Source organism: Balaenoptera ricei, chromosome 14 (assembly GCF_028023285.1).
Source record: "Balaenoptera ricei isolate mBalRic1 chromosome 14, mBalRic1.hap2, whole genome shotgun sequence".
NCBI classification, from domain to species: domain Eukaryota; kingdom Metazoa; phylum Chordata; class Mammalia; order Artiodactyla; family Balaenopteridae; genus Balaenoptera; species Balaenoptera ricei.
In genome coordinates, this window is record NC_082652.1 from 33,950,494 (window position 1) to 33,966,476 (window position 15,983).

At 42.1% G+C, this 15,983-nt stretch overlaps 1 pseudogene; it reads left to right on the forward strand.

The window, feature by feature from the left end:
* LOC132347341 (uncharacterized) overlaps positions 1-15,983 on the forward strand; it is a 36,877-nt pseudogene that overhangs the window by 667 nt on the left and 20,227 nt on the right.

A 15,983-nucleotide genomic window follows, 5' to 3' on the forward strand; every position in this document is an offset into this window, starting at 1 on the left:
GACGCACCTGTTTCCCATCACCTTTCCCCGCTCTCCCCACGCTCCCCGAGCTTGAGACGCCAGCTCATCCTATAAATACCCCAGGCCCTTCCTTCCGCCAGGCAGGTATGAGGCTTTCTTTTCTCGTTTCTGTGCTCAGCTGCGTTGTGTACAAACCCTCTCACTGCTGCAAAGCTCAGCATCTCAGCGTTTGGCTCGCTGGGCGTTGGGCAAAACGAACCTGGTTTAGTAACATTAATACTTGACTCCGCTGCAGTTACCCCCATAAGTGGGGTTCTGTGCGCTGGCCTATAGGTTCAAGAACCTTTGCGTCATTTTGGTTTTTTGGAACTTGTGTTCTGGATTTCAGACTTCTTACAAATTAAATGTAATCTGCAGGGCTTAAGGGGTGGGGATGTTGAGCTCTCCGATGAGCTGAAGGTGACCCACACAAAACTAGCGCATAGCTTAAGTTGTCCAGGGGTGTGTTGAGGGGATAATTTTCCATAGATAGGAATACTCCAATTAAGTTAAATCATACATGTGTACCTGTACCTCCACCGACTGTCCTAGTTCTTTGCAGCTCAGTTCTTCCAACTCTGTGCTTCCTATGTAAGCTGTCACTTCTAAATAACGTTAGAACCTCTCTGAGGCCCCTCTTTACTGTCTAGGCTTGTCATAAACTTTCTGAATCCTGCCCCTCAATACTAGGTCCCAGCCAGGTTCTAGTTCCCTTCACCTTTGAATTAAATTTAGAACATGTTTATGAAAATGAAATATTAAAGAACTGAAGCAGACCTGTAACTTTGAAGAATTAAGACAAGTTAAAGGTAAAACATCTCCATACCCTTTTGAGCTTCTGAAATAATATGCTGAAGGACAAAGGAGGCAAAGGAGATGGTGCCTTTTTTATTTGCCTTAAAAAAAAAAAAAAGAATGGTACTAATGAGGCCAAACCTTCCCTTACTTTTGTTAAGTCTGTTGTCAAAGAAACAGTTTCCAGCCACATACACTCTGCAGGCTGGGCATCCTTCAGGGGTCCCGCTATTGGAAGGATCAATGGCTTCCTTCTCACATCAGCAAAATACTGATACATTAGGGATAAACTCCTAGCAAGAGAAGCCCGGGATTGATGGAGCATATTAATTAGTTTAAAGTGGAAACACCTTTTCTGCACTGTTGCTAAGAGATGGAAAACCCACCCACCCCACATATACTATGGGTATAGGGTGAGTGGAAGGAAGAGGTTAACAGCGAACATAATTCAGACTGAATTCAACAAACATAACTCATGGGCTTATCCAGCTGGTTCTGGGAATGAGATAGGGCCTGATAAATCAACTCACCCAATTAACCTTTTTTTCTTTTTTGCCTATGAAAGTTCGTCCCCCCATCAACGTTTTCATTTTGCATTCAGTTAGGTCATTGTATATTTATAAATTTGATTCCTTTTTACACAGAAAGTTTGTGTGCATTTCCAAACTATATCTTAAATGCAAACTTAGCATACTCATGTATTTTAAGAGTATATAATTTTGCATATGCAAGGTAATTCAAACAGTAGTGTAATTCCTTTTCCTAACTCAAAGAAGAGAAAATACCAGTACCAGATTTTAGTCTCCCTAGGCGTCTTCTGCCTGATGGAGGTTTAGCCCACGCAAATGTCACATGCATTTTAAATTTAAATGTTGTCAGATTCATATAACATTTCACTTTCCAGTGTATTTGCAACAATGTTGCAAGACATTGCTATATTTCAGGGATCGTTTTGCTCTGCTTTCAACAGTTTTGTCAGGAGGCTTGAATTTATTTGGGGAATGCTACCTAGTTTGATTTCAGAAAAGCTGTCATCCAGTATTGAGCAGCCAAATGATACAAGGTATTTTGGGGCCAGAAGGACCCTTAGCTGGCTGCCTCCTGACTCAATGTGGGGATCCTGCCTAACTGCCACCCTGAGTCTGGCCTTTCATAAAGCTCAGACTTAGTACCGCGTGATGACTTCAAGGTGTTTTTTTCATTAGCCTCAGGTGTTGGGCTGTATTTTTTTTTTTTTTTTTTTTGGCTGCATCGGGTCTTAGTTGCGGTGCGCAGCCTCTTCATTGCGGCGCAAGGGCATCTCTCTAGTTGCAGCGCGTGGGCTCCAGAGCGCATGGGCTCTGTAGTTTGCAGCACGTGGGCTTAGCTGCCCTGCGGCATGTGGGATCTCAGTTCCCCAACCAGGGATCGAACCTGCGTCCCCTGCATTGGAAGGCAGATTCTTAACCATTGACTGGGGGATTTTTTTTTTTAATTTATTTATTTTTGGCTGTGTTGGGTCTTCGTTTCTGTGCGAGGGCTTTCTCCAGTTGCGGCAAGCGGGGGCCACTCTTCATCGCGGTGCGCGGGCCTCTCACTATCGCGGCCTCTCTTGTTGCGGAGCACAGGCTCCAGACGCGCAGGCTCAGTAGTTGTGGCTCACGGGCCTAGTTGCTCCGCGGCACGTGGGATCTTCCCAGACCAGGGCTCGAACCCGTGTCCCCTGCATTGGCAGGCAGATTCTCAACCACTGCGCCACCAGGGAAGCCCGACTGGGGGATTTTTGCAGAAACCTAACGCCTGTGGCTGACGATTTGTTATGTAAGTGAATATTGAAACGTCTCCGGTCAACAACGTTCGGGTACGTCTCTGGTTGATAAGGTGTTAAAAGTTAGCTCTGAACTGCTACTCAAGAAGTGTGGCTCAACTCTGAGGGTGTCTTGAAAAGCACAAATGGAAAGAAGCTATTTATCAGCGAATCTCTAGATTCTGATCACCAGGGTTCACCTGTAGTCCCTAAGTCTGGATGAGGTACAGTCACCACGGCTGCCCAGGTGTAGGAAAGCCTCAAATCCACATCTTGGCAAGCTCACCCACGTGGAGGTGGCCAAGATCCTGCTCAAAATACCTCTCTTCAAAGTGAACATGGAGCAAATTCCCTCCCGGGGCTCACCACCCCCCTCCCGCTCCAATGTCCCTAGCAGGATCAGTCACTGGTCTTCAGTCAGCGGTCTAAAATCCCACCAGGCAGGCCATTTTTGAGAGAACAGACGCTACGTTATGTTTTGCATTCACAGCAGCAAAGGCAATGCCTGACATACGTATGTTTATTGAACCATTGAAGTGATCACTGAAGTTGATGAGATCTGATCCTGATTCCCAGACAGGAAGGACGGCCCACCTGAGTTGAATGAAGGGCACGGAGGCATTCTGGAGAGAATCCAACCAGCTTTACACCTGGGGGGGACCCATGGGGCCATCACCGTTCTCCCAAGTCTTTCAACATGATCCAACCCCTGGATCTTGAGGCCCAATGTCAAGATCGTCACATTGCTATTTGTCTAGATTGAGGTTTTGACTCTGATTTCATATATGCGCTGAGACCACCCTAGATGATTCAGAGTTGCCGCTGGCCAGCTTGTCATCAATCAGCTCAATCCCGTGATGGCCCATCTCCTCCACCAGGTGCGTTGTCTTTCATCAGGACTGCTCAGCCTGGACATCACCAGCTCTTACCTTTTCCTAGAAACTTTTCCAGTCTCTTGGAGGGGACAGCATTCCTAGCCATCCTCTATAGTACCTGAAATCTAGCGCTTTCCTCTAATTCCTGACAGGGCCACGCTTGCAGACTCCTTGCATGCAGGGGTGGTAACTCAGGTCGGCTACAGTGTAGGGAACTGCAGGATGGCATCTGGGCTTCTGAGGTTGGCAGCTCCCTCTTTTCACCTCCTTTCTTGGAACAGCTGCTAACGTCCTGATCGTGGAGGCATGGACTCCACTTGAAAGGGCCACTTCTTTCCTGAAGCAAAATCTCCCATACTTGTAATCACAGCAGAATTTATGGGAGCACCTTCCTCCCCAAAGAGAACCTTCTCATACTTTTGTCAAGAAGAACAAGCAGCTTTGGCTTTCTGTGTACGTGGCCCTCCAAGTTTAAACAGGCTGTGATCAAGGCTAATTGACAAATTTAGAAGACAGCTGTCTCTATCGGGTTGATTTTCGTGCAGGAGGTGGTACAGTGTAGACTAGGGGCAGGGAGTGGATTTGGGCTTGAATCCGAAAGGGTGAGACCAATGAAATGGTCTCAATGAAATGAAAATCATGTTCTATGCAAATAATGACCACTGCGAGGATGTCGATAGATCATTTGGCCTTTGAAATGCTGTAGATGTGGTCTAATATTTTATGAACATCATTTGCCACCACTTGCTCTACCCCCATAAAATAAAGTCCAAACTCTTCATCGTGGCCTTCAAGGCCACGCACAGTCAGAACCTACCCACCTTCTCAGCTTCAACACCATAGACTTCCCAGCCCACCCCGTGACCTAGAGTGTAGACAAATTGGGTCCCCATCTCTCAAGCCTATATTCACACTTCAGGACATTCATTGATGGTGAGCCCTTTATGTTAGTGCATCCCTACCTTATTTACTTAATAGCACACATCATATATCATAATTTTGCATGGCAAATTGGGTAAAATGGAAGGATTTGAGGATGTCTGTGGGGCTTTGTGAAAAAATATTATTTTTTATTTACAGAATCATGATAAAATGTAAAGACAGTATATTAGGGGAAATAATTCTGATTTTTTTTTAAATTAATTAATTAATTAATTTATTTGGCTGTGTTGGGTCTTTGTTGCTGTGCACGGGTCTTCTCTAATTGTGGCGAGTGGGGGCCACTCTTCGTTGTGGTGCGCAGGCTTCTCATTGTGGTGGCCTCTCTTATTGTGGAGCACAGGCTCCAGGCATGCGGGCTTCAGTAGTTGCAGCACTTGAGCTCAGTAGTTGTGGCTCGCGGGCTCCAGAGCACAGGCTCAGTAGTTGTGGCGCACAGGCCCTGTTGCTCCGCGGCATGTGGGATCTTCCCGGACCAGGGCTTGAACCCATGTCCCCTGCATTGGCAGGCAGATTCTCAACCAATGCGTCACCAGGGAAGCCCAATAATTCTGATTTTTAAATATTTTAAAATATTTTCAGTGTTAGTGATAAACTCTACATGGTTTCATATTTCTATGAATGTATTTTTTAATATCTGTTTTTATGCTTGAAATGTTTCCATGTTATTACTAAACAAGAAATTTTAATAATGATTTCTTCAAATTCTGATAGTCTCCCTTGATGAGAACCTTTTCTTAAATAAATAGGTAAGAAAAATGTATCAGCCATTGGTTTTATAATCATTCAAAATTTATAAGGTGGGAATTCCCTGGCAGTCCAGTGGTTGGGACTCAGTGCTTTTACTGCCGAGGGTGCGGTTTCAATCCCTGATTGGGGAACTAAGATCCCACAAGCCATGTGGCCCAAAAAAATAAATAAATTTTGAAAATAAATAAAGCCACTGTGAATTTTTTTTTAATTTATAAGGCTGTTATATTTAAATTTATGTAATTTATATTATAAGGATATTATATTTAAATATCACAACAGCTCTCCTATTGACAAGTGTAATTTTTAAGTTCTTGTGATAAGGTTAATGGATTTTTAAATCCAGTTGAACTTTTTATATCAATTAGGTCAGATTTACTTATTCATATAAAAAGTGTTATTGATCTTTTATTCTTTGTCAGGTTCTAGATACCAGTGAGTCAGTGCTGAACAACAATAATAATGAAAAATTCCTGCCCTCGTGGAGTTTACATCCTAGTCAGGGGAGACGAACAATAAACAAAATAAATATTTAGTATGTTTATATGGTAGTAAATGATACAGAGAAAAATTAAAATGGGGGATATTTAGCAATGGCGGTGCTGGCCAATTTTGAATAGGGTGGTCAAGGAAGACCTCACCAAGAAGGTGATATTTGGACAAAGACCCAGAAAAGTTGAGGCTGTGTGGGAGGAGCGTTCCAGGCCGACATAAGGAGCATATGCAAAGTGTGAGACAAGAGTGTGTCCAGCTTGGTCCAGAAACACGCTGATGACAATCATAGATTGAGCCGAATAACCATGGCAGGCAGTAGTATGACATGAAACCCAAGACATAATGGAGGTCGGACCACAGAGAGCTCTGTAGGCCGCTGTGAGGACTTCCTGTAAACTGGGCGAGAAGCTGATGTGGGGCATTAGCAGAGGGGGGATAAAACATATATATATTTAAAGGATGACTTTCTCTGCTGGTTGAAGCTAGAGCATGTATTACTCAAGGTTCTCCAGAGAAATAGAACCGATGGACATACAGGGGTATGTAGAAGAAGACATTTATTACTACAGGAACCGGCTCATGTGGTTATGGAGGCCAGGAAGCCCCACAACCTGCCGTCTGCAAACTGGAGAGCCAGGAGAGCCAGCGTGTAATTCTCTAAGTTCCAAGGCCTGAGAACCAGCAGAGCTGGTGGTGTAATTCCCAGTCTGAGGTCAAAGGCCTGAGAACCAGCAGAGCTGGTGGTGTAATTCCCAGTCTGAGGTCAAAGGCCTGAGAACCAGCAGAGCTGGTGGTGTAACTCCCAGTCTGAGGTGAAAGGCCTGAGAACCAGAGGGCTGCTGGTATTAAGCCGCAGAAACCAAAGGCCTTCGAAGCAGGAGCTCTGGTGTCCGAGGGCAAGAGAAGATGGACGTTCCAGCTCCAGAGAGAGAAAATTCGCTCTCCCTTCACCTTGATTTCTATTTAGACGCCCTCGTGGCTTAGGTGATGCCCACCACATTGGTGATGGCACATCTCTTTACCCAGCCTACTGAATCAAATGCTAATCTCTTCCAGAAACATCCTCACCCAGAAATGTTTTACCAGCTACCTGGGCCTCCCTTTGGCCAGTCAAGCTGACACGTGAAATGAACCATCACAGATTACAGAGGGGCATGGATTGCAGCAGAAAGAACATTAGGAGGCCTTCACAGTAATCCAGGCCGAAGACGAGAGACTGTTGGAGAATCAGCATTTCACAACACACCTGCTCCCGTGCGCCAGTCAGGAAGTTCTGCTCTGAAGCATCCAGAGACTAAGCCAAAGCAGGCACAGAGGGACCTTAACTGTTTCAGTTTCAGGTTTTAATTTCTCTGGAGTCCAGAGACCCTGAATCAAGGCACCCAAGTTTGAACCCTCACACCAGGATTCTTGAGCCTCGACATTATTGAAATGAGATGATTTTTCTTGCATCCCAGCATCCCACGAATAAGCTCGCTCTGCTTATTCTCACGTACAAGGGACAGCATCAGGCTGTATCCTCATCCCTAGGGAAGCTCAGACCAAGGCAGCTGCCTCTGCACCCCTGCCTTTGCACTTGTCCTACCCGGAGAAGTGGCTCCTGGGTCCTCCTCTGTGTGGTCCCCCCATTCATACCAGCAAGACCTTTAGTCTCAGGTTTTCTCAACCGAGATCCTGAAATAAATAGAATATTATGTAGATGTGAGTGCAGGGTGTGACTGGGTCAAAGAGAGCTCAGGACACCAAGAGTCCCCTGTCACCCTCCAAAGGCTTGGTCCCCCCATCCCTGACCCAAATTCATCTCCAGCTTGACCCCCATTCCTCATTGACCCACTGCCCCCTACCTGCACAGCCAGATGTAGATGTGGCACCAGCCTTTGCCTGCGTTTATTCTAAAGTAAATAATTTCTTGTTCTCTACATACTAAGTCCCATCTCACCCCTCTGCGACTTCAACCACGCTGCTCCCTCTGCCTGGAGCCTCTGTCCCATTTTCTCTAATGGATTAACTTTTACTCATTCTTCAGGGCTCAACCCAGGCATCATGGGCAACACCCCAAAGTGCCCCCTTTGCATTCGTCTGCTGTTAGATGTAGACTATTCTGTTGAAGGCATTGCTTTGTCTTTCCCACCAGACTCTAAGTTTTCAGTGGTCAGAGTGGATATCCTGTCTACTTCTAAATTCCCATGTCATGCCCCACTTAATACATGCTTGCAGAACTCGGATTCCCTGTCTGTAAAGTTTATTCAGCGGTTTAAAGTAATCCAAATTGATTGCCTCCTTGTCTGTGTTCTTAATCAGACTTAGGATGGAAGTTGTCTCTATTCTATGTCTTTCATCTACTGCTCAACTAGATGTAAGTTTCATGCAGGTTGGGATCATGTATTCAATATATGAATATTGAATATATTCAATATAGGCGTTAACCTAGCAATACCTACCTAGCATGGCAATGAGCACACACCGTAATGCAAGTACTTATCAATTGTTTCATGATCTCTAGTTTTCTTTCTATTAAGTAAGAAGAGTTAAGTTTCTCTGCTTCAGGGAGCGATTTTGAACATTGTTTAGTAAACATTCAAGATTAGATTTGATTCTTTGGATGAAATATGGTTTAAAAAAATAAGATCTCATTATGAAAACCTTTATTCAGTATTACATGCATGTCTTTCCAATGACTAAAGGGAAACCCACAACGATAACAGAGTAATTCCAAAAGGAAATGACCTCAGTATATTTGGTTCCTCTTTTCCAAAGCCTGTGTATCTTTGAAGCTTCAATGTTAGAATAGTCATAAAAGCCAATATTTAAATATTTATTCACTCCATGTCAATATCATTCTGTTCACTCACATGTAAATATAATTTGATGGTTATTACAACCCCCAGAAGTCAACAAAGAGATCAACATTTGGAAAGGTCATGTATAATAAAATTGCTTAATATTATCCATATTTTATTTTTTTTATCTCACTTGTTTTGGGCACAAAAGATCAACTTAGTAATTCAAAGAAGTGAAATAGATGCAATTTTTTGGAGGTAATTATCTAACAACATTTGGAAATTTCTCATATATGTCTTATCTAATGATATGGGGGAAATGCTTAAAATATTATATAGTGAATTTACTGAAATGGGATATTTTTGCCTTTTTTAAAAACCAGAATGATCACAAGCCATTTCCAATCTAGAAATAACCGCAGACTCTTAGCAGCTTGAAGAGTTTGCAAGGAAGCTCGCTGGTGTAGTTATTTTTAGATGCTTTTATTAGTGTGCCTGACTTTACAACTAACAACTGTCCTATCGAATCACGGTGCATGTTGTTCCATTCCACGTTCTTACACAGTGACGAGGACTTTGAATTTAAAAAAATAAGCACCTACTACAAGTAGTAGAAAAGTTTATATAACAAGAAAATTTACCCTAGAAACATTTGCATAGCAACTAAAGAGCAATTAGTGCATCTGTTCATATAATTCCCGTACATTTTTACAAATAAAACTGTTCTTCCAGATGACTATGCCTTTTGAACACGATTTGCTTACGTTTTAGTCATGTTTTTGAACAATATAGCATGCTGTCACATAACGCGTCATTCTGGCAGTTTTAGATCATTTAGTGAGATATTTTAAATAAAAATAAATTTAGTGTCCACTTAAGGAACAGATCAGTAGCAATAAATATTCCCTAAGTTCAGTTCTGAAATATTTTTCTAAAACTCCCAGAAAATGTTTGTCCTGGCCTACAATGTTTAAGATCGATAGAGTGAACACGTGGAATTCTATCATTTTTTATTATGTGCTAGACCTTAGGTATTTCCTGTGCTGTTGAAGCAGCTGTAGGAGCTGTCCATGGTGTTCAGTTTTATAAAGTGCGGAGTAAGTCCCAAGCCACTGGTTCTCAAATGTTTTGGTTTCAGGACCTCTTCACACTGTTAAAAATAACTGAGGACCCAAAGAGGGGTGTTTTATGTCAGTTATATCTACTAATATTTATGTTATTAGAAATTTAAAGGGAGAAATGTTAAAAATATGCATCCGTTTTTAAATAATAAATCCATTTTATTTTAGCATACATAGCATATTTTTATTAAAAATAGGTCTATTTTCCAAAACCAAAAGGTGAAAACACTGGCATTGTTTTACATTTTTAAAAATATCTTTAATGTCTGGAATAATAGAAAAGTAGATGAGTTTTGATATCTGCTTTTGCATTCAACCTGTTACAATACATTATTTTGGTTGAAGTATATGAAGAAAATCAAGTCTCACACAGAAATAGTTGGAAAAGGAAAGAATATTTTTCACAAAGTTTTGTGCATTCTTTAACATGACACCAAAACTCCACATGTGATATGTGGGGACTCTGAAGCCGTATCAACATACTTCTCACACTCTATCACATTATTGTACATTGACTTGTATCTTGCACTTATGATTTAAGTGATGATTGTAATATTATGCATTGGTCATTCGGAAAATACCGTTCACTGGGTTATGCAGATCTTTCAAGCACTGACATATTTCATTATACAATACCAAAAAATCTCCTTCATTTGTATAACCACCAATGTCACAATATTTAAAATCTTCAAGGGTTAGAGAGCTGAAAAGCTTACAGTGGCAAAGACAAGTTTTCCATTATTCTCATTTTCACTTGAAAGCTTGACTTTCATTATTATCAAAAATAATTTCAGTTGAAGTATTTTTCCTTGAAGTGGGAACCTCTTTTTGTTTTTGAGAAAATACCTGCCGAATCCCTAAGTCTGACTAGCTATGGTTTGTCTCTCAGTCAATCATATCACATAAAATAAACCATTAGTTGGGTTGGGTTTGCAGCTCATTGACTTTTTTTTTTTTTTTTGGCCTCACCACATGTGGGATCACATGCAGGATCTTATTTCCCCCACCAGGGATTGAACCCGTGTCCCCTGCAGTAGAAGTGCAGAGTCTTAACCACTGGACCACCAGGGAAGTCCCTGAGATAAACTCAAATGGCCACCAGGCAACCATTGTGCGCCTGTAGCAGCCGAAGTGCTTTTCACATACTTCCAATTTCACCACCAAAACATTCAGAGATATGTTAAGGGTCAAGATCAAATAAACTTCGTAGTTTTTTACTGCTTCCTCAAGGTTATCCCAGTGAAACTAGCATTTTCAAATTTTTATTTTTTTACTGCAAGTGCATTGTATTGAACACAATGGCTGCTAGAACAGATTTGTCCCACTGGCTGGATTTGTACTAAAGGGCCAGCAGTTTTACCCACTAACACTTTTGCACCTTCAATGCAAGTGTCAACACTGAAAATGGAAAACAATGTCTCAGTGTTACTAGGAAAACAGTTTGAGCTGAAAGTTCTTGGGGACCTCCTGGAGCTTGCGGGCCACACCTGAGACACTGTCCTAAACAATTACAGAATCATAGGTCACTGGATATGTGAGGGACCCCCAAATAGAATCACAGCTTTAGAAGAGGCATTGAGAGGTTATTCAGCAAAATTTTACACCATATTGTGCCACATTTTAAAAGGGTACAGTCTTCTCCAAACTATAAAAATGTAATACGGCTTCCATTTTACAATACTATAGATGAGTATTTGCAATCAGCTATTTTTCACCCAATACATCCTACCCTATTCATAAATCAGATTTAATCCCATCACCTTTGATTCTGTTTTCAGTAGAGATGGAGGTTGGTTCGTCCACTTACTCTGCATAAGATTCCTATTTGTAAAAACATGGAAAATCAATTCTCCCTGCCTTCTCGATGTGCTTAATCGTAATCCTTACAGGTTTGCTTTGACAACCATTTTTATCCCCTTTTTGACCCACACGTCTTCCACCTGACCCCTTTTTTATGTATAGCTATCCTTCTTTAGCCCTTTATCATTAGCTTTGCTAACCTGAAAATGTATCACACACCTTCCCCCAGCCCCTACCTACATTCTCTGCCTTATGAACATCTAGCCTGCAAATGCCCTTCATGTGGAAAGTTCCTGAGCAGTTGCAGCATGTTGTCAGAGTTTCTACTAATGGCCATGTGCGAGTATAGAATAAAATGATGGCACACAGGGAAGGAGACCGACTGTGGACTAGACCAGACTTGTCCAACAGAACTTTCTGCAGTGGTTGGAAATCTTTCACATCTGAGCTGTCCCGTGGAGGAGCCATAAACCACATTTGGCTATTTTGGACTTGAAACATGGCTACTGTGATTGAAGAACTGCATTTAAATTGTGTTCAGTTTTTAATTCAAACTTAAACAGCCATATATGTGCAGTGATTACCATATTGGGTAGATAAGTAATACCATACTTTTAGTATCTCATTTAATTAGCAAATTGAATGAGCTCATTCTTAGCAATGTCTGTGTGTAGAGATTACTCTTGCTCACCAGACAGGTTCTACTTTATTTCCTGGGCACTCAGAGGAAGGCACTTCCCAGCCCTCTTGTGGGGAGGTGGGGTCACGTGACTACTTTTGGCCAAAATGCTGTGAGCAGGTGACGTAGGTCACTTTCAGGACAAACATTTAATTGCTTGCATGACACTCCTCTTTTGTCCTGTCTGGGAATGTGCCAGACAGCAGAGCCTCTGTGATTCTGAGCCCCGAATAACTGTGGAGAAGTCCGCCCCCTAAAACCCACATGGGACATGTAACATGCGTAGGAAATAAATTTTTGTGTTAAGCCACAGGAAATTCAGGATTCCTTATTACTACAGCATAACTTAGACCTTCCCGGCTGATAAGAGCAAGTTCCCATCAGAATCACTTGAGCAGACTTTTAAATCCACATACCCGGGCCCCATCCCAGCTTGGGATCTGGGCCCTTGTGTTTTGGTTCAAAAGATCTCTCCAGGTGAGTTGGATGCGTGCTCGCCTAATGAAGAACAAGAGCTGAAAGACAACATCATCGTCGCTACAGATACTACAGAAATAAGGCTTAGAAACAGAAAGGTAAATTTTGCAAGGTCATTGGGCCACTGAGTGAGGGGGGCTGTGATTTGAACCTGCTGTTTCCCTGTGCTGTGCTTCCTTTCCTCTTGTTATAAGTGGTGGGGATGGTGGGAGAGAGCAGAGTGATATCTCCTGTCTTCCCAGTTGAATTGGTCAATGCTTTTATTCTTATTATAGTACTTTTCCAAATAGCAATTAGTGCCACAGAAGCCTGTTTAAGCCAAAATATAGCTTTGAGTTGTGTACACTGTGGAATAGGCTAATAATCTAACTTCTACTTATAAATTTTGTTTCCGTAGGTAAATGTATTCCAAGTTTGGCTAATATATCTAAAATGAAATTTTTAAAATAAAAATATCCATTTGTATTGGACAATTGGTTATGAAAAAAAGAAACAGCGTCATATATTGCTCAATTACCAAAGAATGTTATTAGTAACAACTACTCTCCTCACCATATATTGCCTACCTTAAATGTCTTCTTTAAAAATGTTTATTCATTTATGTGGCTGTGCTGGGTCTTAGTTGTGGCGTGCGGGATCAAGTTCCCTGACCAGGGGTTGAACCCAGACCCCCCTGTTGGGAGCGCAGAGTCTTAACCACTGGACTGTCAGGGAAGTCCCTGCCCTAAGTGTCTTTATTCACCTTTTAAAGTGATAAGCCTTGGATGTTGGTTATTTCATTTATTCAGCAAATATCTATCGCGTATCTGTTACGAACCAGCCCTGGGATATGCGTTAGGTACAGAGCGGTGAACAAAATAAACAAAATACCTGTCCTGATGGAGTTTACAGTTTAGTGGGAGATGTAAACATAAAGCAAATACACAGTTAAATATATAACTACAAATTGTGTCAATTTCCCCAAAATTAATACCTAAATTCAATGCGATTCAATTTATAATCCCAAACTGTTTTTTGATGGAAATAATTCTGTAGTACACTGATCATATGTATATGGAAGAATAAAAGACCAAGGCTAGCCAGGGGAAGAAGGAGATCTGGTGAGGCGAGGGGAGGGGAATTTACCTCGGGTGTAAGTGTGAGTCCTTGGAAAGCAAACACTGAGATAGAGTTAGGAGCGCAAGAGGTTAATTTGGGGAGGGGGAAGGGGAAGGGGAAAGAATGCCTATGAAAGGGAGGAAGGCTTCAGGCCCTGATGAGGCCTGACACCTGTGAAAGGAAAGAGTCAGGAAGAGCCTCAGCCGCCCTGCAGACGTGACAAAGTCCCGGCCAACCCAGTGCAGAGCTCCGGGTGGAGCAAAGCCTCCGCGGTTGGTGGCGTCCTACACTGGGCAGAAGTGACCAGGCCTTCTTCGTGCTTCTGCCACATCAACTCAGTCATTCGCTGGGGGCTGCCTGGCCCCAACACTGCGCCCCGGCAGCTCGCCTAACCCCTCACAGCTAAGCTGCTGAGTTCCCCCTGCAGGAGATCTGAGCGTGCACGTGGGGCTGCACCAGGCCAGGGAGTAGCACCCAGAGTGAAGGCCCCGCCATCAGAACAAGATGGTGCTGGTGTCAGAACGGAGACAGGTCAATGGGACAGAATAAGGAGCAACAAACAACGTCGGTAAGTGAGTATTACTACGCGAAAAACGTTTAACCCAGTGGGAGAAACGGTTTGTCTAATAAACGTGCTGGTGTAAAGAGCTATCTTTCTAGAAGAAAATAAAAGTCGGCCTCCAACTCAGGCACAGACAAAAATTCATGCCAGATGCACAATGGATGTCACTGGTGTTAATAAAATAATTAAAATTCTTATAAGAAATGCTATGAAACTTTATCTAATCCAACAGCAAAGAAGACCTTATTATTCACGGCTGGAAACCCAGAAGCTAAGACTGTAGAATATGTAAAACCTTTGTTGAGAAAAGATACCATAAACAAAATCAGTAGACCAGGGAGAGATCAGGGAAATCATTTTTAACTCAGGTGAGAGAACTGGCTCATTATAGGGTACACTGTAAAGTAAGAAGGTTGATTTCTATAAGCCAGGAATGAAAATCAGTTATGTGTTTTGTAGCCAAATAACATACCTACACTTTCTATGACAGTTCAGTGAAGAAATACATAGGTAGGACCAATTGTATGACCTGAAACTCTTAAATGATGCTTAAGGAGAGCCACGTTGATTTTTCTCTAGTTTCTGATTCACTTGAAGGAATGACAGCTGTGAAAAAATCCGACCCTCCTAGCAGTGAAAGCCGCACCCCCGCCGTAGGCAGTCCTGGCTGTGTGGCTCTTGTATGTTAATGTGGCGGGGGTTGCCTTGTATCCCTGTAGAATATAATGAATGCCCGTGGATGCCTCTTAGGAAAATTCCATAGCCATGTGTGGAGGTCTTCATTTGCCCTAGAAGGTGTGGTCATTTCCTAGATCTGGGAAGAGGTTCCGTGAAAGAGGTTAATCTTCAGGAAATGGAGTCTAGAATGGGAGGCTTCAGGGAGGTCAGAAAAGGAACTCGTTTTCTTTTTTTGAGGTTTTCTTCCTTCGGCTACAGATTCCAATAATGTAGATGTCCTTGAAGTGACCCATGTTTGGTAGATGCTAAGATGGCCTCATTTCATAGAACTGAGAGGGTCTGAGTACTAAGCCACGAGCTGAAGATGCAGAAGGAAGATTTACAGAGATTCACTGAGACAGATACTTAAGGATCAAAAGTTCTCTGTAGCTCCTTCCCATGTATTTTCCCAAGCCTTTGGGAAACATGGCAGCCCCTACCCGTGGACCTCATGGACCAGAACATGAAAAGTTCCAGGACGTGATGACACCATTATAATTTGTTTATACTGTCTTTACCTCCTAGGACAATGCATCTGTAAATTGACTATTGCTCTGTAAAGGTTGAATTACTTTTATTAGTCCTCAGTTTGCTTCTTCAAGTTTCAAGGGATACTCCCTTACCCTAGTATGACAATATCTGTTGAATAATTCAGAGTTACTCTCTATCCATATAAATTGTACATATATACGAACTCTAGGACCATCAGTATGCATCTGCAATCAGTTTGGAAATATTCTTGGGACTAAATCATCTTAGTATCAGAACCACTCTGGACATCAATGTAGAACAATAGTTTTCATTATATTTGTCTCCCTCTGAAATTTGAAAGAGAAATAAATCTTATCTATTTTCTGTGACGATTGCAATGACAATAGGAATGGTAATTTAATTTCAATACTTATATGAATACATGAATATGCTTGTATCACTCACATGATTTATGAATAGTACATTCCGTTGAGGCTAAAAGAATGTGAGCCCTAAAGGCACAATTACATGTTTAATTCTAGTTTCTTTCCAGGAGTTTTAATTGACTTTACAAGGAACTGTCTCATTTTAGTGTGATTTTTATAAATTGTTGTAAGGCGATGTGGGAGAGTGGAAAG